The 24,066-nt window shown below is 48.2% G+C and overlaps 1 protein-coding gene across 22 annotated transcripts in view; it reads left to right on the top strand.

Annotated features, from left to right (window-relative positions):
• LOC140429166 (teneurin-3) overlaps positions 1 to 24,066 on the top strand; it is a 3,593,949-nt gene that overhangs the window by 2,131,538 nt on the left and 1,438,345 nt on the right. For all 22 annotated transcript variants that reach the window (XM_072515817.1, XM_072515806.1, XM_072515811.1 and 19 more), the window contains exon 6: positions 15,631 to 15,705. The gene's annotated coding sequence lies outside the window, so the exon portion shown is untranslated. The remainder of the gene's footprint in view (positions 1 to 15,630; positions 15,706 to 24,066) is intronic.

The raw sequence follows: 24,066 nt of genomic DNA on the forward strand, positions 1-24,066 counted from the left end.
CCAACTAGGGAAGGGGCTGTACTGGACCTGGTATTGGGGAATGAGCCCGGCCAGATGGTAGATGTTTCAGTCGGGGAGCATTTTGGTAACAGTGAACACAATTCAGTAAGTTTTAAAGTACTGGTGGACAAGGATAAGAGTGGTCCTAGGATGAATGTGCTAAATTGGGGGAGGCTAATTATAACAATATTAGGCGGGAACTGAAGAACATAGATTGGGGGCGGATGTTTGAGGGCAAATCAACATCTGACATGTGGGAGGCTTTCAAGTGTCAGTTGAAAGGAATTCAGGACCGGCATGTTCCTGTCAGGAAGAAGGATAAATACGGCAATTTTCGGGAACCTTGGATAACGAGAGATATTATAGGTCTCGTCAAAAGAAAAAGGAGGCATTTGTCAGGGCTAAAAGGCTGGGAACAGACGAAGCCTGCGTGGAATATAAGGAAAGTAGGAAGGAACTTAAGCAAGGAGTCAGGAGGGCTAGAAGGGGTCACGAAAAGTCATTGGCAAATAGGGTTAAGGAAAATCCCAAGGCTTTTTACACGTACATAAAAAGCAAGAGGGTAGCCAGGGAAAGGGTTGGCCCACTGAAGGATAGGCAAGGGAATCTATGTGTGGAGCCAGAGGAAATGGGCGAGGTACTAAATGAATACTTTGCATCAGTATTCACCAAAGAGAAGAAATTGGTAGATGTTGAGTCTGGAGAAGGGTGTGTAGATAGCCTGGGTCACATTGAGATCCAAAAAGACGAGGTGTTGGGTGTCTTAAAAAATATTAAGGTAGATAAGTCCCCAGGGCCTGATGGGATCTACCCCAGAATACTGAAGGAAGCTGGAGAGGAAATTGCTGAGGCCTTGACAGAAATCTTTGGATCCTCACTGTCTTCAGGGGATGTCCCGGAGGACTGGAGAATAGCCAATGTTGTTCCTCTGTTTAAGAAGGGTAGCAAGGATAATCCAGTGAATTACAGGCCGGTGAGCCTTACTTCAGTGGTAGGGAAATTACGGGAGAGAATTCTTCGAGACAGGATCTACTCTCATTTGGAAGCAAATGGACGTATTAGTGAGAGGCAGCATGGTTTTGTGAAGGGGAGGTTGTGTCTCACTAACTTGATAGAGTTTTTCGAGGAGGTCACTAAGATGATTGATGCAGGTAGGGCAGTGGATGTTGTATATATGGACTTCAGTAAGGCCTTTGACAAGGTCCCTCATGGTAGACTAGTACAAAAGGTGAAGTCACACGGGATCAGGGGTGAGCTGGCAAGGTGGATACAGAACTGGCTAGGTCATAGAAGGCAGAGAGTAGCAATGGAAGGATGCTTTTCTAATTGGAGGGCTGTGACCAGTGGTGTTCCACAGGGATCAGTGCTGGGACCTTTGCTCTTTGTAGTATATATAAATGATTTGGAGGAAAATGTAACTGGTCTGATTAGTAAGTTTGCAGACGACACAAAGGTTGGTGGAATTGCGGATAGCGATGAGGACTATCAGAGGATACAGCAGGATTTAGATTGTTTGGAGACTTGGGCAGAGAGATGGCAGATGGAGTTTAATCCGGACAAATGTGAGGTAATGCATTTTGGAAGGTCTAATGCAGGTAGAGAATATACAGTGAATGGTAGAACCCTCAAGAGAATTGAAAGTCAAAGAGATCTAGGAGTACAGGTCCACAGGTCATTGAAAGGGGCAACACAGGTGGAGAAGGTAGTCAAGAAGGCATACGGCATGCTTGCCTTCATTGGCCGGGGCATTGAGTATAAGAATTGGCAAGTCATGTTGCAGCTGTATAGAACCTTAGTTAGGCCACACTTGGAGTATAGTGTTCAATTCTGGTCGCCACACTACCAGAAGGATGTGGAGGCTTTAGAGAGGGTGCAGAAGAGATTTACCAGAATGTTGCCTGGTATGGAGGGCATTAGCTATGAGGAGCGGTTGAATAAACTCGGTTTGTTCTCACTGGAACGAATGAGGTTGAGGGGAGACCTGATAGAGGTCTACAAAATTATGAAGGGCATTGACAGAGTGGATAGTCAGAGGCTTTTCCCCAGGGTAGAGGGGTCAATTACTAGAGGGCATAGGTTTAAGGTGAGAGGGGCAAGGTTTAGAGTAGATGTACGAGGCAAGTTTTTTACGCAGAGGGTAGTGGGTGCCTGGAACTCGCTACCGGAGGAGGTGGTGGAAGCAGGGACGATAGTGACATTTAAGGGGTATCTTGACAAATACATGAATAGGATGGGAATAGAGGGATACGGACCCAGGAAGTGTAGAAGATTGTAGTTTAGTCGGGCAGCATGGTCGGCACGGGCTTGGAGGGCCGAAGGGCCTGTTCCTGTGCTGTACATTTCTTTGTTCTTTGTTGTTTGTAGTGGTGACGGTCTGGAATGCTCTGCCTAAGAGGGTGGTAGAGGGGAGATGCCTCACATCCTTTAAAAAGAACCTGGATGAGTACTTGGCACGTCTTAATATTCGAGGCTATAGGCCAAGTGCTGGCAAGTGGGATTCGATGGGCAGATCAGGGCCTTTCATGCGCCGGTGCAAATGCGATGGGCCGAAGGGCCTCTTCTGCGCTGTGTTATTCTGTGATTCTGTAATTCTAATTCAGTGTGGGTGGTTAGAATGGGAAATCCCATTGATAAGCGATCGGAAGATAGAATCCAGCCGCCAGCGAATGGCGCGCAGCCGAGAAACACGTGGCTGGGGGACCAGAGAATCCATAGAATCATCACAGAATCCCTATGTGCTGACGAAGGCCATTTGGCCCATCGAGTCTTCACTGGACCTTGGAATGAGCGCCCCACTTCAGCTTAAACCCATGCCTCCACTCTATCCCCGTGACCCAGAAACCCCACCTAACCTTTTTATTGGACACTAAGGGGCAATTTAGAATGGTCAATCCACCAAACCTGCACATCTTTGGACTGTGGGAGGTCCCTGAGCGCCCTGAGGAAACCCACGCACTCACGGGGAGAAAGTGCAAACTCCACACAGACAGTTAGCCGAGGCTGGAATTGAACCTGTGTCCCTGGAGCTATGAGGCAGCAACGCTAAACACTGTGCCACCGTGCCGCCCATCCCACCCATTTACGTTATTCAACACAGAGCCATGAGTCAGATGAGGTATTTTGCTGTGGTTTAGTGTGAGCCCTCTCACCTTTCAATCAGAAGGTTGGTGGTTCAAGTTCTACTCCACACATTTGGCCACATAATCCGGGTGACCCTCCGGTGCCCGATGAGGGAATGCTGCACCATCAGAGGGGCCATCTCTTGAATGAAACTGCAACTCGGTCTGTCTACCCAGTTGGGTGTAAAAGGTCCCCTGACATTATTTCCAAGAAAAGAAGGTGAGATCTCCCAGTGTCCTGGCCACTATTCACCCCTCAACCAGCATCAATGAAACCGATTACTTGGCATGAACATTGGCTGGGATTCTCCTTTTCTGGGACTAAGTCCCCACGCCGGCGGGAAAACCGGCACCAACGTCTCCGGCGTCAACGGGCCCCCAAGGTGAGGAATTCTTACCTGTCTCGGGGGCTAGGTGGACGCGGGGGGGGGGGGTTAGCACCGCTCCAGCTGGCGCCGAAGGGACGGTGTCAGTTCGCGCATGCGCGGAACGGCCACCGTGATTCCGCGCATGCGCGGGGGGTTCTCTTCTCCGCACCGGCCATGGCGGAGCCCTACAGGGACCAGCGTGGAAGGAAGAAGTGCCCCCACAGAACAAGACCACCCGCAGATCGGTGGGACCCAATCACGGGCCAGGGCACCGTGGGGGGGTTGCGGGCCAGGCTACCATGGGCGGATTCCCCCACGCTCTCCCCGAGGACCGCCCCGCTGACTTACCTGCCAGGTCCAACCGTGTGGGACCATATATAACCCACGCCGGCGGGACTGCCCAAAGATGGATGACCGCTCGGCCCATTGGCGCCCGGAGAATCGCCGGGGGGGGGCCACTGCCAATGGCCCACAACCAGCATGGCAGGAATCCCGCCCCCGCCCGAAAAACGGCGGCAGAGAATACGGCAGCCGCGTCGGGGCGGATTTGCGCCACCCCCGGGAATTCTCCGACCCTGTTGCGGGGGGGGGGGGGTCGGAGAATCCCGCCCAGCATTTCTGGGTTCTTGCTGTGTGGAATTTCATTGCCATGTTTCTTTTTTTCAAATCTTTTTATTGGCATTATCCAAATTTATGAACAGTCTTATACATTGTTAACCGCGTTAATTTATTGTATTGAATTGCCATGTTTCTGACACAAAAAACAGCGACTTCAGATTTACCTTATTGACTTTGTGGTAAATCTCAATGATATAGAGGAAAATGTAACTGGGTTGATTAGTAAGTTTGCGGACAATACAAAGGCTGGTGGAATTGCAGGTAGCGATGGGGACTGTCAGAGGATACAGCACGATATAGATCGGTTCGAGACCTGGGTGGAGAGATGGCAGATGGAGTTTAATCCAGACAAATGTGAGCTGATGCATTTTGGAAGGTCTAATAGAGGTGGGAAATATACAGTAATTGGGAGAAACCAGAGGGATTTGAGTGTACAGGTGCACAGATCACAGTGGCAACGCAGGTGGATAAGGCAGTCAAGAAGGCAGATTGCCTTCATCGGCCGGGGCATTGACTTTAAAAATTGGAACGTCATGTTGTAACTGTATAGAACCGTAGTTGGCGGGCACTTGGCGCGGAGAATCTCGAGAATCGGCGGGCCGGCGTCGGAGCACGATTCTTGCGCCCCCCCCCCACGGCGATTCTCCCAGCGGGGATCAGAGAATCCCGGTCATGCCCTATCAAGAGTGAGCTGGACAAGAGGATTAACTTTAGATTGTCACATAAAGGTGGGTAGTTTGAGGCTCATTCCAGTGGTCCACCCATACAGTTCCAATGGACTGAATGGCCTAAAAACCTCTTTGATTCCATAAGACCATAAGACATAAGAGAATAACTAGGCCACTCGGCCCGTCGAGTCTGCTCCGCCATTCAATCATGGCTGATATTTTTCTCATCCCCATTTTCCTGCCTTCTCCCCATAACCCCTGATACCCTTATGAATCAAGAACCTATCTATATCTGTCTTAAAGACACTCAGTGATTTGGCCTCCAAAGCCTTTTGCAGCAACGTGTTCCACAGATTCACCACCCTCTGGCTGAAGAAATTCCTCCTCATCTCTGTATTAAAGGATCGTCTGACATTGTGCCCTCTGGTTCTAGTTTTTCCTGCTCGTAGAAACATCCTCTCCACGTCCAACCAACCCAGGCCTCGCAATATCCTGTAAGTTTTAATAAGATCCCCCCTTATCCTTCTAAACTCCAACGCGTACAGACTCAGAGTCCTCAACCATTCCTCAAACGACATGCTGTTCATTCCAGGGATCATTCTTGTGAACCTCCTCTGGAATCTTTCCAAGGCCAGCACATCTTTCCTTAGATACGGGGCCCAAAACTGCTCTCAATAGTCCAAATGGGGTCTGATCAGAGCCTTATACAGCCTCAGAAGTACATACCTGGTCTTGTATTCTAGCCCTCTCGACATGAATGCTAACATTGCAGTTGCCTTCTTAACTGCCGACTGAACCTGCACGTTAACCTGAAGAGAATCGTGAACAAGGACTCCCACGTCCCTTTGTGCTTCTGATTTCCTAAGCAGTTCCCCATTTAGAAAATAGCCTATGCCTATATTCCTCCTTCCAAAGTGCATAGCTCACATTTTTCCACATTGTATTCCATCTGCCACTTCTTTGCCCACTCTCCTAGCCGTCCAAGTCCTTCTGCTGCCCCCCTGCTTCCTCAATTATACCTGTCTCTCTACAGATTTTTGTATCATCAGCAAACTCAGCAACAGTACCTTCAGTTCTTTTTTCCAAATCGTTAATGTATATTGTGAGAAGTTGTGGTCCCAGCACCGACCCCTGAGGCACACCACAAGTCACCGGCTGCCATCCTGAAAAAGTCCCCTTCATCCTCACTCATGGACCCGAACTAAATTGGTTTATTTTGCTTCCTACAAAGTTAAGCATGGATGAAGCACTGTCAACAGCAGAGCGGCAACATCAAAGCAGAAAATTTACTGTTTGTGAAATGAGTGGGTGCACACTCAATGGGTTGTTACAACATTCCATAGTTTCCGAGTTTAATGGTGACACTGGCCCATGATTTAATGATGTTAATAAAAATGCAGAAAGAGGAAGCTTATGTAAACAAGGTTTTGCCAACATTAACAGTTAAAGTCACCAACAGTAATTTTGAGACTCGATTGATTTCACTATCCTTCAACTCTGTGTACCCGAACAAGCGCCGGAATGTGGAGACTAGGGGCTTTTCACAGTAACTTCATTGCAGTGTTAATGTAAGCCTACTTATAACAATAAAAAGATTATTATTATGTGTGAATTCAATTCTGGAAATGTTCGGAAGATGTAAAACAGCGGGCAGGATGAGAAAATCTGGACACTCACAGTCTGAACTCAAATTGTGCTTGGGCCAAGTGGAGAAAACCTTTAGAAATTATGCTAATTGGACTCTAGTTGCCGAGCGGAATTTGCAAATGGGCCTCCTGGTAAATAAATAGCAAACATAGCTGCGATAAGCACTGGTTCCCTTATCTAAGTAGATATGGTACAGTAGGTTGATCCCAGGCATGGAGGGATTTTCTTGTCAAGAGAGATTGAGTAGATTGGGCCTGTACTCTTTGGGGTTTGGAAGAATGAGATGCGACCTTATAGAGATGCATAGGATTCTCGGGGATTTGACCGAGCAGGAGCTGAGAGGTTGTGGCTGGTTTAGGACCAGAGGGCATAATCTCAGAGTAAGGGGTCTCCCATTTAAGACAGAGATGAGGAGGAATTTCTTCTCTCAGAACGGAGTGAATCTGTGGAATTCTTTACTGCGGAGGGCTGAAGAGGCTGGGTTGTTAAGTATGTTCAAGGCTGAGGTAGATAGATTTTTAATCAAGAAGGGAATTAAGTGTTATGGGGATTTTGTGAGGGCCACGAAGAATTGAGCACGAGTTGTATGATAGAAAGAAATAACATTTATTTACACATATATAACAGCAGTAGTAACTCGCTTGCTGCTCACTCCTCTCTAGCTGGTTCCAAACTGGCCAGCTCTATTTATGCATGAAATCTGCTAATGATTTCTCTGCCCACAACCCCTCCCCCCCCCCCTCCCCCCTCATTGGGGAAACTCATACTCCGAGGATTGTGGGATTGCCATTAGTCCCCAGCCAGTGGTAAGCAGGCAGATTATAACAGGGGATAAGGTGGGAACATGGAGTTGAAGATTATATCAGCTCTGTCATGATCTCATTCAATTACAGAGCAGACTCGATAGGCCCAATGGCCTACTTCTGCTCCTGCAAATTATGGTCTTATAGTTCCTGAAATGACTCCGGGTTTCTTTATAATGCATTCATGCAAAACTTGACTTCTCTGAATAACTCAGCGACATTGTAGATTGATCCTTCCACTTTCTTAGGGCTCAATTCAACTAATTGGGAACAAGGTCCCATTGCGAGCATGTTTAGCCGAGTGTTTCCTGGCGTTCGCAGTGGATCTCTCAAAGCGTTGCGAGCCGAGTAGATCCCGGGAGCGAGTTCTCCCACCTTTTATCAGCTACGCAGCGCTGCGGCGAACTGTTTTTCAGGTGCAGCGTGACCATTGGATCGCCCATAGACTATTAGACTTCATCTGGTGTGCCCTTTAGCAATTATACTCAAGGCCAACAAGGACATAAGCATTAATAGTCTCTGCAATTGTCATAATACCCTGACTGTGAAATGCCTGTCTAATATTTTAAGAGCTCATTATCAATCTGTGCAGTTTAAAACTTAATTAGGATTAACACCCCGTGCATGCTCAATGTATTCAAAAGGAGCCATTAGCTCTTCATCCAGTGCCTTCAGCTTTTATCGTTTGTTTCCACTGTGCATAATCTTCCTGGAACAGGTATACTTATTCACTGCACTTTTGACGGAGTAAGTGATCATCTGTCCATGAATTAGCTGATATGACTGACTGAAATCCACCAAACCTGCACATGTTTGGATTGTGGGAGGAAACCGGAGCACCCGGAGAAAACCACACAGACATGGGGAGAACGTGCAGACTCCGCACAGACAGTGACCCAAGGCTGGGAGGGGAGGTAGGAGGCAGGGGGTTGTTAGAACCAGGGGATACAGTCTCAGAATAAAGGGTGGGCCATTTATCACTGAGGGGAGGACAAATTTCTTCACTCAGGGGGTAGTAAATCTTTGGAATTCTCTATCCTATGGGCCTGTGGAGGTTCAGACATGGAGTATGCTCAAGACAGAGATTGATGGGTTTCTAGATAGTAAAACGATAGCATAGAGATAGAAAATCAACCATGATATGAAAATGAAAATGAAATGAAAATCGCTTATTGTCACAAGTAGGCTTCAATGAAGTTACTGTGAAACGCCCCTAGTCGCCACATTCCGGCGCCTGTTCAGGGAGGCTGGTACGGGAAGGATGGAGCAGGCTCGAGGGGCTGAACGGCCTACTCCTTCTATTTCCTACATCCCTATGTCATTGAAATAGTGAGTTTCCTCTCACCATCAGGGTCACAAGGAAACAATTTTCTTCAGGTAATGCCAAATATGCAAGTGTAGATACACCCTCAGCACACCAAGATATTTTTCATATTTCTTACCTTACTGAATGGGCATTATGCCAGATTTTTGACCAGCAATTGCTATCAAAATAAAAGTAAGGGGAAACAGAACTCAGTTCTTTACGTGAAAATGCCACCACCAGTTTAGTGCAGATGCGCAGTTAAATGCAGAAATGCTGCCTGCAATGCGATCCTCAATCGACAGTTCTGTGACAGTTTTGGCATCTCACTATCTGGCTCCTCATTCAAATACGTTGAGGGACGCAAAGTTCACACATGACAGGAAGTTAAAGCAGCTCTGAGGGGCTGAAGGAACTCATCTCAGCCTTCTTTTACAGTTTGTGCACATTGAATTAGGCCTGGATTCGGTCAGAGGAAGTTCTTCAGCAAACGTCTGCGGGTGCTGGAAATCAGAAATAAAAACTAGAAAATGCTGGAAATGGTCAGCAGACCTGACAGCACCTGTGGAGAGAGAAACAGAGTTTCTGTTTCAGGGCGTGATCTTTGATCAAAATTCTTCAGTCGGCGGAAATTCCATGTGAAGCTGTCACAGAGGTTTGGTGTCACGGCCTCCATGGGCGGAATCTGGTGCCCTGCTTGGGTTTGGTCACGGCGGTCATTTAATCATGTGGGAGGGGGCCCCACTGTCAAATCCACAGCGGGAAGGCCTATTAAGGCCAATTAAGTGGACCATTAATTAACGTGGCCAGCGGGCTTCCCCTGAATGGAGCACATCAAACAAATTCATGCAGGGTTTCTTGTGGGCTCCCAGAGTGAACGGGTGGTGGCGGGAAGTGGGGGGGGGGGGTGTGGGTTGGTTATAATCACACAACCCACACCTTGCTTCCCACCTCCTGCCATCATGTTTCATCTCTGGCCTGGGATATAGTGACAATCCTACGGCTCGGGCGGGTGTCATACTGGTAGCAGCTATCATCTACCCTGGCTGGCTGTTCTCAGCTGGAAGAGCTCAAAGTGGCTTGAGAGGAAGATTTGTGAAACAAGTTAAGATGCTGTTTCCACTGGACATCTGACTGTTACGGTACAGCAGAGAAAGCTGCAGCAGGCAACAGTAACAGAGTCGAGGGGAGAACTGTGCCAAGGGTTGACGAGCAGGGACGATTACCCACTCCAGAGTGTTTACAGTGAGATGATTTCTGATGAGCTGTGCATAAAGGGGTTTTGCAAGGAAACATCCAGCCATCTCCATGAAACATTCTAGCCCTCGCGGAGCCTCGAACGTAGTCATAGTCCTCAGACTTTATATATATGCATTATTTCAGTCAGGCACTGGTGAGGTATGAAAGCCCTCTCCCCATCTCCTTGACCTCTCCTCCACAAGAGTACAAGATATAGGAGCAGGAGTAGGCCAAATAGTCCACCGATCCTGCTCCACCAATCCGCATCATCGTGGCTGGCCTTGGGCTTCAACTCCACTTCCCCATCCATTCCATGTATCCCTTGATTCTTAGCGACCTAAAGTCTGCTGGTGCTATTCCTGTTGTGGCGTGTGGAGTTGTTCTGTAGTCAAATAGCCAGCGCAACAGTTTGGTGTCCAATGATGCTGCTGACTGTTTCTTCAACCCGACTTTTAAAGTCTTGACGTTTCTCTCCGCCAAACCATTCGATGCTGGATGGTATGGTGTCGTCCTTATGTGCCGAATGCCATTCGACTTCATAAATTTTGAGAAGTCCTGGCTGTTCAAAACCGATCCATTATCCGAAACTAACGTTGCCAAAGAGGTGCGAATTTGCAGAGTTCATTTTATAGGCGTCCAGCCATTTGGAATGGGCGTCTACTGTTATAAAAAACATTGAACCCAGGAATGGGCCTGCAAAATCGACATAAGTCACAACCATGGTCTACCTGGCCATTCCCATGGGTGCAGCGGGGGCCTTCTGCCCTTGTTGGCATTCTTGGCACCAACCTACCAATGCCACTATGTCGGTGTCCGGGCTTGCCCGCCAGACATAGATTCTAGCATCTTCATATTTGAGACTCCAGGGTGCCCATGATGTCATTCAGCCAGTTTGGCTTGACGGCCTTGACTTGGAACTATTAATTGAGCCCCCCATAGCAGGATCCCGTCTTTCACATCGATCTGCTCTCTTCTGCTCCAGCAAGGGTGGAATTCCGCCTGGACCGGACTTCCATCGCCCCAGTTAGCACCATGTATTGTTCTATGTTCTATGTGTTTTAATTTTGATAAAACCGGGTCCCTTTGGGTCCATAAATGAATGTGTTGTGCAGCCACTGGAAATGGTGTCCAGGAAATGTAACTTCATTATCATTTCCTCTATTTTGGGTCAGGTGAACTCCATGATACACTTCGGGGTTCTCTAAACCCTGGCCCATAACATCAGTAATTATAGTGAATTTCTGCCCGTACTAGTGAAATTTCTTCACCGCGAAGATCACGGCCAGGCCTTACTTTTCAATTTGGGCGTACTTTCGTTCTGCTGCTGCCAGCGACCTGGAAGCAAACGCTACAGGTCGTTCCTGTCCGTTTTGCCCTCTGTGTGCCAAAGCTGCACCAACGCCATATGGAGACACGTCGCCCCTGAGCACCAACTCTTTCCTGGGGTCGTAGTGTGCCAAGACGTTCTGAGGAAAGCTGTTCTTTTACCTTCTTGAAAGCCCTGTCTTGGCGGGCGGACCACTCCCAGGCTTGCCCCCTTTTTTAGTAATTGGTGTAGGAGGTCCAAGATGGAAGCTCTGTATGAATATTCCATAATATATCACCAGTCCTAAAAAAGACCTTAACTCCTGGATTGTGGTGGGGGCCGGGGCATCTTTAATTGTCCTCACCCGATCCTCCAAAGGGTGTAGCCCTGATTTGTCAACCTTGTACCCCAGATAGGTTACTTGAGGTGTGAGGAAAACACATTTCTCTCTCTTGTGGCGCACGCCTGTTGCTGAAAACCTCCTAAGGACTTGCTCCAGGTTTTGCAGATGTTCTGCCTTTGTTTTTCCTGTAATGAGGACGTCGTCCAGGTAAATGGCGACTTACAGTAGCCCTTGCAAGATATTCTCCATTGTCCTCTGGAATATCGCACAAGCTGACGATACCCTGAAGGGTAATCTTGTATATTGAAAAATGCCCGTCAGGGTGTTTATCGTTGAGAATTTTTGGGACCCTTCGTCCAGCTTCAGCTGTAGATATGCGTGGCTCATATCCAGCTTTGAGAATAGGGGTCCTCCAGCCAGTTTTGCATACAAATCCTCAATCCGGGGAATTGGGTATTTGTCCAGTTGTGAGTAGTGATTAATCGTTTGTTTGAAATCTCACAAAGGCGGACCGAGCCGTCCGGCGTAAGGATAGGCACCACAGGTGCTGCCCACTCTGCAAACTGGACCGGTTTTATTATTCCCTCACGCTCTAAACGTTTTATTTCCATATTGACTTTCTGCCTTAACGCGAAGGCTACTGGTCGGCCTTGTAGAATTTTGGGACTGCCTCTGGATCTACATGCAATGTCGCCTTTGCTCCCTTTATTGTTCCAAGCACTTCTCGGAAAACCTCTGGGTATTTGCACAGGAGTTCGCTCAGGCGGCCATTTTCCAGCTGGGAAATGTTTACCCAATCCAGCTGGATCTCTTTTAGCCAGTTTCGTCCCAATAAGCTTGGCCCCACACCTTTCACTACCATTAAAGCCAGCCTAACCAGTTGCTCTCCATAAGCCACAGTTACATGTGTTATGCCCAACACTCTGTGGATATCCTCAGTTTTGCCGAGGTCCTGGTTAGGAATGAGGGTTGGAGTCCAGTGCGAATTTTATTGAATACTGTTTCCCATATCACTTCTACGGCTGCTCCAGTGTCGACTTCCATCAGTGTGGGATGTCCATTCAATCTTATGGATAATTTAATGGGTTTTGATTTCACCATCGTTACACAATTTAGTTATTCCTCGTCGGAGGTATGTGGGGCTTCTAGGGTATACATTCTCCTGTACCCCGGCCTATGTGACCTTCTCCAAGATTTTGGTTTGGGGCTTCCATTTCTCCTTTCTGGCTCCGATCTCTGGCAACAACTACAATATTTTGCCAGGCAAAAACCCTGCCGGCTGTCTGGTCCTAATTTTCCCTTGCTTGGGAATGGTTCTGCGAGTGGGCCTGGTTATCTTAGTATCAGAGTCATTCCTGAGGGAGGCTATGCAGTTGCCTATCCTCCAGCGGTCGTCCCTTAACTCAGTTTCACTGGTATGGGCGTCTACCTCCATCGGAGTACCCTGTAACTCATGCGCTCCGCTTGCCGCTTTTTCTCAGGACAAAGCCAGCTGCAATGTTTGTTTGCAACCCAGCTCCACCTCTGCTAACAGACGTTTCTGTATTGCTAAATTATTTATTCCACATACCAAACGGTCTCAGAGCATCTCATTTAGTGTCAGGCCAAATTCGCAAGCCTCTGCTAATCGCCTTCATTTTGTTCAAAAGTTTGTAACCGACTCCCCAGTGTCTCGGAATGCTGAGTAAAACCGGTACCTTCGCAGGATCAGAGGTGGTTTAGGATCATGGTACTCTTTTACTAAATCCGTCAATTCCTGGAACGTTTTCATGTCCTGTGCTCCGGAAAAGTGAGACTGTGCATAATGGCAAAGGCTGCTGGCCCACACCCGGTCAGTTGAATGACCCGTTGCTTTACATCCAGAATTATATTGTTTGCTCGAAAGAAGTACTTCATCCGCTCTACATATTGGGCCCAGTCTTCCACTGCAGGGTCAAAAGAGTTCAACTTTCCAAATAAAGGCATTTTGCCTGTCAGTGCCTCAATATGCGGCGGCTGCTAATGAGCAGGTTTCTTCGGGTTGTTCCGTTTTCCTCGTCGCCACTGTGATAAGTCCACGGAGGCAGAAGTCCCATCACCCGAATTCCTTTTATTTATAAACTCAACAGCTGAATAACCATGACCATTCAGTCTGCTGTCTACACCGGGAGTGCAGAGGATTTGACACTCCCTGTTATATACCCAGAAAGGGGTTCCCTGAATGGGCCACTAATCAGGGAACTCGTATTCTAATTGGCCAATCTCAAAGGCCTGGCCTGAGTCATTATATAGCCCTTTTGAGGTTCGGTGTTACAATTAGTTTTAAATTGCTCTTGCTGTGTTTTATTATGTTATCGGCCCTATATTAATATAAGCTGTCACTGTGTCCATTTCAGGCTAAGTAATCTTTTAATCATGTGATAAGTATTACTGTCAATCAATCCCTCTGGCCCTGGAAATGAACGATTAGAAGAATGGAGTCGTATTCCTTCAGGTTTTAAATGTTGCTCAAGATTGTTTTTCTTACTTAAAAAAAACCCAAATATTTTCTTTCTGTGTCCTTTTTTATCACACCTATTCTAATTTTCCTTTCCCTCTCTTTTCTCTTTCTGCACCAGATTTAGCACTGATTTCACCCAGTCCAAAGTTGTCCCAGTCCAGCATTCTTTTTGTTGCTCAGACCTTGAACTCTTCATTTCACTGTCCTTCAATCTGATTGTTACAATGTTGTTTATCCTGTTTTCTTGGTTACCAGACACCCTGTAGCGAGCGTCTCACCACTTCCATCACGCACAAGTAGCATTTTACCACTCAAAATCTCACAGAGATCAAACAAAGGCACATCTAATTAACTAATGGAGGAAACCCTTGATTGACTGGTTGCAAGAATGTTTTCAGGAGCGGACAAACAATTACTTTGGCTAAAAATGTATTATTCACTTTCAGGTTTTCCACAAGCACCTGTGTTCCAGTAAAAGTTCACTTTGATCATTCCATTTGCACTGTAGAATTAAGTTTCAAGATGAACGCCGTCACTTTTTGGATAGTTGCAGCAATTAACTGCTGCGTTCAGTGAAGAGACTGTCCGCTGCCTACTTTCCGTCAGTTATTAATATTTGTGAGTTTCCTCTGCTCCTGCCTGAGGAGAATTTGTTTGACGCGTTTTAAATGTTTGGCAAATTTAGTGTACCAATTCATTTTTTTCCAATTAAGGGGCAATTTGGCGTGGCCATTCCACCTACCCTGCATATCATTGAGTTGTGGGGGAAAAACGGGGAGAATGTGCAAACTCCACACTGACAGTGACCCAGAGCCGGGATCGAATCTGGGACCTTGGTGCTGTGAGGCAGCAGTGCTAACCACCGTGCCACCGTGCTGCCCTAAATTCTTACAATCAAAGCATAGGATGGCTACTAACACCAGGCACTGCCTCGCCCCATCTCCATGGCAGTGTCTTGACAAAGCAATAGGCACGATTTAATGGGGAAGAACAGAGTACCGTTTTGGGCACGAATTGCAGGGTGTTTGGCGCTGAGAATGACCCTGCTGTAAAACGGGACTTTGTTTTGCTTTTGGCCTCGGTGAGGAATGCCCCACCAAGGCAGCACTTACCTTTGTTTCTTGCGCTGAGCTCATCTGTGCAGGAAGAGATCTGAGCACATTTTTAAATGCTGTCCAATCTCTCCCCCCCCCCCCCCTCCCCCTCCCCTGCCCCCCACCATGGCTTCTGGATCAACCCAATGACCCAATTTACTTGGGATACTCGAGCCCTCCTGAGCCCCACTTCATAAGGGCACCTCCACACCCAATCTCTGGCATGAACAACCAGGCACCTGGGCACCTTATCACTGCCAGCTTCGCAGTGCCACCCTGGCAGCCTAACTGCTCACTTACATCCATAAATTTTGATCGCGCCCTCACAATGTCTCACGAGATCTTGTTGGATCTCGCGGTGCATTCTGAGCATTGCAAATCGTGCGAGACGTCTCGTCACGTCACCGGGTTGGGCGCAACGAGGCAAATCAACCATGCCCAATACTGGCTTGCCGACCAATCAGCACCCATTTGCCCCGAGGTATAAATAGCTGTGATCACTTGGAATTTGGCAATGTTGCATTTTTCCTGATTGGTGCAAGGTTCGAAGCTTTGAGAACATGTCTCTCTTTTCAAAGCGAAAACATACATTTTGAATAAAGAAATATTCTTTTGACATTTCTACTCCCATTTTATGTTTCAGGGCAGAACATGGGACCACCTGACATCATCATCTGGTGACAGAAAACCACTACCGGCTCCTACAACCGCCTAATAGGTAAGATGTTAAAAAAATCTACTGAAAACATATTTTCAATGTACCGATGAGCTTGTAATAAATTTGTGCTGGGAATTGAATTTCAGGACAATAGATCTCTGAAGTAAATTGACATGATTCAAGAATCTGTTTTTTTAAAATAAATTTTGAGTACCCAATTCTTTTTTTTCCCAATTAAGGGGCAATTTATGCGTGGCCAATTCATCTACCCTGCACAGCTTTTTGCATTGTGGGGGTGCGCCCCACACAGACATTGGGAGACTGTGCAAAACATGATTGACGAATCGAGAGCCGTCCTGAATTGTATTAATAGGCTCGTTATTTTTTGAAATTTTAAATCTATCTCTGTTTTCTATTTCTACAAAGCATGTGTTGTTGCACAGCCCCTTTGTAGTAAATAAGTTGGCTTTTTACAGGTCAGCTGCATTAACAAGTGTTTCCATCCCCTTCAAATAAATTACAGGCGGGCTCCCAACAGCAAGAAACCAGCTGCAGCAGACATACCAACCCTCACAACTTTATCGAGTGAGACATGGGATCGGGTTTAATGCTCTCCTGCCGCTGTGTTTGAAGTCGTGGACGTGTAAAATTGTGTGGGCACCATGCTTGCTGCCCATCTGCCTGCCCACCTCTGCTGTTTTACCAGCAGTGTGGGCTGATGAGCTTCCATAACTTCACTACAGGCCTCATCATCCTGCTGTTAAATCTGGGATAAAACCTGCTCCTGGCGTGTTCCATGCCAAGCATCCAGTTCCACAGTTCTCCCTGTGCGAGCTGATGGCAGGCAGAGAGGTGGTCTCTTTTGATGGGCCTGCTGGGCCAACTGGAGGGCTGGTCCTTCTCCCCCCCCCCCCCCCCCCCCCCCCCCACCTCCCTCCCCCACTGCCCTCAGCTTTGACAAAGAGTCATTCAGACCCAAAACATTAGTTCTCTTCTCTCTCGGCAGATGCTACCAGTCCTGCAGAAATTAGTCCCCCAGCTCTGGTCATTTTCATAACCCGACTTTATTCTTGTGGTCTGATTACTCTGACTTACTTACATCTAAGAATTTATTGAGACAGAGGACCATGAAAGAAAAATAATGTCGGTACATTTGTCAGTCCAGGGGATGGCCCTCTTTTGGACTGCTCAAAATACGAGTCGAATATAGGAAGTGTATGTTATGGAAAATAATCCCGCGAGTGAAATGAGGAAGCTTGAGTTGGAAAGTGTAAATTGGACTCCGCTGCTCTGAGCTGTAATTCCATTTGCACCTCATGAGCATACTTACACTTTATTTTTCTCACTGTATCAACATATCCTTCTATTTATTTCTTCATCTTGAATTATGACTGTAAGCTGCCTGAACAGGTTGTTGAAGCATATTTATTAGTAACCTTCAAAATTAATAAATATGCAAAAAAACGATTTTACAGACTCGGGGGAAAAAGGCGGGGATATGCGACTGATTGAACGGCTCTTTCAAAGGGCTGGTACTGGTATGATAGGCCGAATGGCCTCCTTCTGTCCTATATCATTCTCTGGTCATGGTAGGGCGGATCTATCTGGGGATTTTCTTTAAAACGTTTTTGCAAAGAATTTTCAGATGCAGATCCTTCAAATCACAGAATCCCTACAATGCAGAAGGAGGCCATTCGGCCCATCAGGTCTGCACCGACCCTCCGAAAGAGCATCCCACCCAGGCCCACTCCCCCGCCCTGTCCCCGTAACCCAGTAAATCCATCTACCCTTTTGGACACGAAAGGGCAATTTATCATGGCCAATCCCCCTAACCTGCACACCTTTGGACTGTGGAAGGAAACCGGAGCTCCTGAAGGAAATCCACACAGACCAGAGGAGAACGTGCAAATTCCACATAGTCTTTCTCCAAGGCAGTCCGTCGGGATCCAGGAAGACTTGCTGGGTTGATTGTACGTGTAGTGTGCCATCTGCAGACTCTGTCACAGGTGGGCAGGTGGTGCCTGAAGGGTACTTTTAGTACAAACACTCTTGATTTTTTTTTTGTCAGTTTGTCTGTCAATGTTTGGGACGCTGGGGTCGTCAGGTCTGTTGTAGTTGCATACAGTTCTGGGCTTTCATCTGCTGCCCTGTGAACCAGCTGTTTGACAGCTTGCGATTCTCTGCAACTTCAAAAGAGACACATTTGCAGGGAATGTTGGAGCAGCCTTCACAGAGTCTGTTCTGTTTCACTCTACAATTTACTACCAATTAATTTTGTCTTCTGTAGTAGTACAACTCACACCAAGAAACACAGGTAAGAGCCTATGACATTGAGGTACGAATTGCAGATGAACAGTAAAAATGTCAGGGGAGAAATGTTACTGAAGGAATGTCTCTTGTTTGCTTTTTTTTCTTAAAAATTCACTTTAAAATGTCTTGTTAAAAGCAATTAACAATGTGTCAAAGTAACTTTTCTTTGGCACAGAATTTAGTAATGCTGCACAAACTCAGAGAGACGTTAGTAAAATATACATCGTCAGTGCAGGCATTGAAGACTGCATCTGTCAAACATACAACAGTAGCTCCTTTGACACCTTGGTTCATAAGAGCGTCTTCCGATCTGCTACTGAGCTGTGGTGACTGGGCTCAGTCCTCGGGTCTCTGCTGAGCTTACTAACCTTGATGGGATGGGCTTGATGCCCAGCTGAGGAGAGGGGGCAACAAATCGACAAATGTTCCCACCTAATGGCCTCACTAAAAAGTATTTTAATGTGGGCACAGTGGGAAGGAAGTGGAAGGGGAAGGACAGACACAAAATCAGTTGTTCATGGAGGACACAGGTCTCGATTGCAGTCGGCAGGGTGAGTTGTTTCACTTTAAGGAGCTGCTGGCGTAGGGTGTCTGACACAACCCCAAAAACTATCTGATCCCTTACCCTGGGGTCGGAGGTGGCCCCGTAGCCGCAGGACTGCGCAAGGACGCGGAGGTGTGTTAGGTATGATTGAAAAAGTTCGTCCTTACCCTGCAGGCGCTGCTGAAATAGGTACCGTTCGAAGCTCTCATTTACTTCCACGCTGAAGTGTTCATCGGACTCGAGCAGCACCGTTTTGTATTTTGTGCTGTCCTCACCTTCCGCGAATGCCAGGGAGTTAAAGATGTGGATGGCGTGTTGCCCTGCCGTGGAGAGGAGAAGGGCTATCTTCCTGGTGTCCAATGCATTCTCCCTGTCTGTGGCCTCGACGAATAGCCGGAAGCACTGTTTGAACAACTTCCAGTTTACACCTAGATTGCCAGCTATTCGGAGCGACTGCGGCGGGCTGATGCTTTCCATGGATCAGGATGGCGGATTGCTGAAATGGTGCAGGTAGGTCTCACAGTTGCTGGTCTGCGTCCACTCGTGGTATCATGTCGTGTTGGGTGTCCTGATACACAAATGAGCCAACACGGCTGTAGATGGTACAACTTGATTTTATTGTGTTAACTAACAGATGCAACTAACTATAGACTTGGGTACGTTCGCTACCATCTAACCTATGGACCTAGCCCATCACTAATGTTGGTGAGGCACTCAGCACATGGTCTATGTCTGAGTGTCACGCTGCAAGCTCTGTGTCCCAAGCTGTCTCCTACCAGAATGAGCGGGAACTCTCGTGTTCCCCCTTTGATAGTGCGTGTGCTCTCACTAGTGATTGGCTGCGATGTTGTGTGTGTGCTGGTTGGTCCAAATGCCTGTCCATCAGTGTGTGTGTGATTGCACCATGATATGCTGATCTGGATATCATGACAATGCCCTCATGCTTAATGGATTGTCAGCAGTTGCTGAAAACACATAAAGAATAACTACTTGAATGAGGTACCAGAGGACTGCGTGCCTGTGGCGTCATTTACCAAACGCAACTGTCTTTTTCAGAGGAAAGTAGAATAATTCGGAAAAGGAACAAGCAACTATTTTCACTCAAAAAGAGTAAAATTGGCACTAATATTTCACTAATATTTCACATTTCAAGCATGTTTCCAGGATACTTTTATTATTTAAGGCAGCATGGTGGCACAGTGGTTAGCGATGGGGTCCGAGGTTAAATTCTGGCCTCGAGTAACTGCCTGTGGCGTTTGCACTTTATCCCTGTGTCTGCGTGGGTTTCCTCCGAATGTTCCCGTTTCCTCTCGATGTGCAGGTTTGGTGGATTTGCCGTGATCAATGTCATAACATCCACTCATGTATATAATGAGATGCAGACAGGCAGTGATTGACACATAGGATATCCAGTAAGCATACAACACAGCACAGCCAATCACCAGACAGGACACTACCACTATAAAGCCAGAGGGCACTAGGTTTCCCGCTCTCTCGGGACCCAGCTACTGAGACAGTGAGAGTCCATGAACTAGCAAGCACAAACACCGTGCGGTAGCTAGTAAGTCTGGTCAGGCTACTACAAGGTCACTAGTCAGATCGGTATAGTGTCGACCCACAGCTGAATATGTACAGCAGTTCATCTAGTTGAATAAAACAGTGTTAGATCTTCTCTTGTGTTAGACGTGTGTTTCTAACTTCCCTGCATCGAGTGCAGTCCACGTTGAACCAACCTGCCGAACACATCATGGTACCAGAGTGATATTGACCTTGATGGACCTACCTCGAGTGAATCAGCATCGACCAGCAAGCAGCTATCCAGCGAAATGGAAAACATCCAGCCTCCTCCGCAACTCCGCATCTCCGGCAACCTCGGCGCCAACTGGAAAATCTTCAAGCAAAAGTTTCTCTTGTACATCGAGGCCTCCGACCTCAAGGCAGCATCGGATGCCAGGAAGATCGCGCTATTTCTCTCCACTGCGGGGGACCACGCCATCCATATCTACAATTTGCTTATGTTTGCCTACGGGCAGCACGGTAGCCTTGTGGATAGCACAATTGCTTCACAGCTCCAGGGTCCCAGGTTCGATTCCGGCTTGGGTCACTGTCTGTGCGGAGTCTGCACGTCCTCCCCGTGTGTGCGTGGATTTCCTCCGGGTGCTCCGGTTTCCTCCCACAGTCCAAAGATGTGCAGGTTAGGTGGATTGGCCATGATAAATTGCCCTTAGTGTCCAAAATTGCCCTTAGTGTTGGGTGTGGTTACTGGGTTATGGGGATAGGGTGGAGGTGTTGACTTTGGGTAGGGTGCTCTTTCCAAGAGCCGGTGCAGACTCGATGGGCCGAATGGCCTCCTTCTGCACTGTAAATTCTATGATGAAAACGAAATTCAAAACAGTCCTGCTGAAGTTCGACAGCCACTACGACATTGAGGTGAATGAGGCTTCAGGGTAAGGATGAACCTTTTCAGTCCTTCTTGACCCATCTCCGCATCCTAGCGCAGTCATGTAACTATGACTCGACGGCTGATTCCATGATCCGGGATCAGATCGTTTTCGGGGTCCACTCCAACTCCCTGTGGCAGCAGCTCCTTAAAATCAAACAGTTGACCATCTCTGTAGCTATCGAGATGTGCGTTGTCCATGAGCATGACAAGAATCTTTACTCTCACATCAGGGCGGCAGAAACTGCAAAGCTGGCCTCCCACAAGGCAGAAAGGGTGCAGGCCATTGCACATATGCAGGGCCTGAGCATCGAGGAGAGTAGCCATTTTGCGCGTTTTTCTCGGATCCCTGTGCATGCGCGCCACGACTGAGTGGACGACGAGATCAAAAACCCGACTGCGCAGGTGCGTACGTCGGCCGACCGCACTGCGCATGCGCGATGGCGCACGGATCGCGCTGACGTCAGCGTCATGACGTGTCTGATTTGTGGCTCCGCCCACTTAAAGCGGCAATGTCCGGCAAAAGAACGCCGATGTCTCCAGTGTGGCAAGCTTGGCCACTACGCAGCCCTCTGCAGATCCGCTCCACCGCCAGCGATCCCAGCTGCGGCGCAGAAGTGTCCGCTCAATACACAAGGCATGCCAGATTCTGATCCCGACAGCCCAACGGAATCTGATGCTGTCTGCCTCAAGTCTCCATATCGGGTGGGCATCATAACCACACATGAGCTGGCCTCCACCACACCTGCGCAACGCCTCTCGATCCTCAGTGTGGATCCCGACGACGAGTAGTGTGCTGTCCTCACAGTTAACAAGGCTCGCATCCGATTTAAACTGGACACCAGCACGTCTGCGAACCTCATCTCACAATTTGATCTCGACACCATCCGGGCCCGACCAAGCATTCTTCCACCGGCCTGCCAGCTCCTTGACTACAATGGCAATGCCATAGCTGCCAGTGACTCGTGTCAACTAGGGGTATCCAACAAGGTGATCAAGGCAACGTTACGATTTGAAATCGTCAGGCCTGACAGGGTGTCCTTGCTCGCTGCTCGCGCCTGCAAGCTCCTGAACCTGGTTCAGCGAGTCCACACCATGTTATTGTCACCGACGACGACCTCGCCTGATGGAAATTTGCAAGCCGACATAGACGACATTATCACGCAGTACCACAGTGTATTCGATGGAATGGGCACGCGCCCAAACCGATACAAAATAATGCTCCAGCCGAACGCCACCCCTGTAATCCATGCACCACGCCGGGTGCCGGCGCCCCTCAAGGATCGTCTGAAGAAGCAATTACAGGACCTCCAAGACCAGGGCATCATCACGAAGGTCACGGAGCCAACAGACTGGGTCAGCTCCATGGTCTGCATTAAGAAGCCATCAGGGGAGCTCCGCATTTGCATTGATCCCAAGGATCTAAACCGCAACATCATGCGGGAGCACTACCCGATCCCGAAGCATGAAGAGTTAACCAGTGAGATGGATCATGCCAAATTCTTCACTAAGCTGGAGGCCTCCCGGGGTTTTTGGCAAATAAAGCTGGACGCGTCCAGTCGCAAGCTGTGCACGTTCAACACCCCGTTCGGCCACTACTGTTATGATGCCTTTCGGTATCATATCTGCCTCCAAAGTGTTTCATCGCATCATGGAGCAGTTGATGGAGGGCATCGAAGGGGTACGAGTATATGTGGACGACGTGATCATCTGGTCCACAACGCCCCAGGAACACTTCGCTCGCCTCAAGCAGGTCTTCCAGCGAATTCATGAACATGGTCTCCAGCTCAACAGGGCCAAGTGCTCATTTGGTCAATCTGATATAAAGTTTCTAGGTGACCACATCTTGCAGAGTGTGCGGCCAGACGCCGCCAAGGTCTTGGCGATCAACGCCATGAAGACCCCGGAGGACAAGAAGGCGGTCCTCCGCTTCCTCGGGATGGTCAACTTTCTCGGGAAATTCATTCCCAATATGGCATCCCACACCACGGCCCTCCGCCATCTCGTCAAGAAGTCAACGGAATTCCAGTGGCTGCCCACACATGAAGCGGAATGGCGTGAACTGAAGGCAAAGCTCACCACAGCCCCAGTTCTAACGTTCTTTGACCCAACCAAGGAAACCAAAATATCAACTGATGCCAGCCAGGATGGCATTGGGGCGGTGTTTCTCCAGCGAGATGACTCCTCGTCCTGGGCTCCAGTGGCATATGCCTCCAGGGCCATGACGCCCACTGAGCAACGGTATGCCCAGATCGAAAAGGAGTGTCTGCGTCTCCTGACAGGAATAGTCAAGTTTCATGACTACGTTTACGGCCTGCCGAAATTCATGGTGGAAACGGACCACAGGACTCTAGTCCACATAATCCAGAAGGATTTAAATGACATGACACCTCGGTTACAGCGAATTCTTCTCCTACTCCACTGCTATGACTTTGAACTTGTCTACACGCCAGGCAAAGAGCTGATCATTGCAAATGCCCTATCACGGTCCATCACCACACTGTGTGAACAAGGTGACTTCATCTGCCACACAGAAGTGCAAGTGCAATTGTGTGCCACCAACCTCCCAGCCTCTGACGAACGGGTGGTCCATATTCGTGAGGAAATGGCCAAGGATCCTTTACTGCAGTGTGTGATGCAGCACCTTACCCATGGCTGGCAGAAGGGACAATGTCCCCAATTCTTTAATGTTAAAGACGAGCTGACTGTTGTGGAGGGAATCCTTCTGAAACTCGACAGGATCGTTATTCCTCAAAGCATGCAGGCTCTGGTGCTGGGTCAACTCCATGAGGGTCACCTTGGAGTCGAGAAATGCAGACGCAGAGCTCGGGAGGCGGTTTACTGGCCGGGCATTAACCAGGATATTGCCAACACGGTCCTCAACTGCCCCACCTGTCAGAAGAAGTTTCAACCGGCTCAACCCAAGGAAACACTGCAACAGCACGAGATCGTGACCTCTCCGTGGTCCAAAGTAGGTGTGGAACTTTTTCACGCCAAGGGGCGTTACTACGTACTCCTGGTCGACTACTTCTCCAGTTACCCAGAAGTGGTGAAACTGTCCGACCTCACGTCGAAGGCGGTCATCAAAGCCTGCAAAGAAACGTTCGCCAGGCACGGGATACCGCTC

Source organism: Scyliorhinus torazame, chromosome 9 (assembly GCF_047496885.1).
Source record: "Scyliorhinus torazame isolate Kashiwa2021f chromosome 9, sScyTor2.1, whole genome shotgun sequence".
NCBI classification, from domain to species: domain Eukaryota; kingdom Metazoa; phylum Chordata; class Chondrichthyes; order Carcharhiniformes; family Scyliorhinidae; genus Scyliorhinus; species Scyliorhinus torazame.